The sequence below is a fragment of the Apis dorsata genome, unplaced genomic scaffold, assembly GCF_000469605.1.
Source record: "Apis dorsata unplaced genomic scaffold, Apis dorsata 1.3 scaffold_58, whole genome shotgun sequence".
Taxonomy (NCBI): domain Eukaryota; kingdom Metazoa; phylum Arthropoda; class Insecta; order Hymenoptera; family Apidae; genus Apis; species Apis dorsata.
Window position 1 is genome coordinate 1,579,717 of NW_006263358.1, and position 1,820 is coordinate 1,581,536.

Below are 1,820 nucleotides of genomic sequence, written 5' to 3' on the forward strand. Positions count from 1 at the left end.
TGCGCTGGCCGCCGGCCGGCCATCGCGCGAGCTCCCTTAATCCACTCGTTGCGTGTGGAAACAATGCGGCTACCACGTGAACACTTGCCACTTCGTCGTTCCTTGTTTATAAAAGGAATATTTTAAATTTATCCAGTGATTAATCCTATTGATTAAAATTAAATTTTAAAAATTATCCACGTTCTTCGCGTATTCATTCTTTCAACTCGTGTTTCTCGATCGTTAACGGAATATCGGAAAAGTAAAAGTGAAGTAGGAAATTCGAAATTTTTTTGCAAACGGAAGTCGAAGTTAAAGGAGTTTCGTGTCCTTGAGGATTTTTGAGAACATACAAAGGAAAGTAATTTCTCGTCCGTCCTGTTCAGGACCACAAATAATATCATTTTGCGTGCATATTTCCGACTGTGAATCCTTACCATCCGGTTTTCCATCCGGTTAGCGGTTCGAACAGTCTGTATTCTCCGAATCGATAGCATCCTATGCATCTCGTCAATGTGGTTTCCGCCTCTTATCCCTTTGTTATAATGACTCACACGTTTCGTAATAGACTAATTAGCGCGCGATCAAGGTGATTCATACCGAATATTTGCATCAAACCTACTCATGCAGCAAGATCAGGATTTTCCTCGTGCACCGATAAGACAAGATTTTCCTTGTATTTTCTTGTATATTGTAAAAAAAAAAAAAAAAGAAAAAAAAAAAAGAAACTAGAATAATATCATTTGGTACGAAGAATGTAGTGAAACTTCCATTAAGATAAACTTTTGAACCGAGTACTTAAGATATTATTACGTCCACTAAAAAATGTGTGTAGACTTTTAAAAACGGTGATAAATCGAGGCCTAGATTTAAAACCTTGGATTTAGGTTAATGGCAAGGGAGTTTAACCAACACGGAGATCGATCTGGAAACGCTATCCGCCCATATATAATTTTCCTAAGATAAAAATTCAAAAATTCCAAACTTCGAAATATCGCCATTTTCTCTGGGATAAAAAGGTGGAAAAATTTGAGGAAAACTCGGTCGAGAGTTTGTCTTCTCGCGAGATTTCAGTGATTCAGACTCGCCATAAGGCAAACACGATTATCAGAGGAGCGTTGACGACGTCGGCCCGGTTGATATCACGCGAAGATATAAAGCGAGGGACCACTGCGAACAGAGCACAAAGGCGGTAAAAGGGGAGGAGGGAGGGATATAAGAGAGAGCGACGACAACGGGGAGTGGACGAGGGGGGAGGAGAATTGACGAAAGAAAGAGTGAATGGGAGCACTGTGCGCCAGATGGTCGGCTCGATCTCCGTACCCCGTTTCCATTACTATTTCCCAATGATGAAGGAAGATCTGTGCCGGTGGTTACACTATGCAAAAATCTCGTCCATAGATATAATCGAGACGCTCCCCGTTATTGTGCTCGGCTTCTATGACCCCTGATAATTAATGAGAATTTATTGAGCCGTAGTCAGGGAAACGTATAAACCGGCGGCAATTAATAGGGACGTCTGTTCCAAGAGGGAACGTGAATGACGAAGATAGAAAAATCTTTTGCAAATAGAAGAAGATGATAAATCTCCACTATCTCGAGTCATAACATAATATGGAGGGGTGAAAGCCGTGTTATTATATATACAGTTACAATAGAATCTTGGTGAAATTACGCGCGCATAACACCATCGAATTACCCATTGATTCGAGAAATCGTAATACTTTTGCGGTTCTTCTCTCGTATACACCAAGCTTTTCATTGCGATTTTAAATATATGCGAGAGGTTAACGTGTGTGCAGCGACGAAAAGAAGATTTATATGTATATATATATATATAT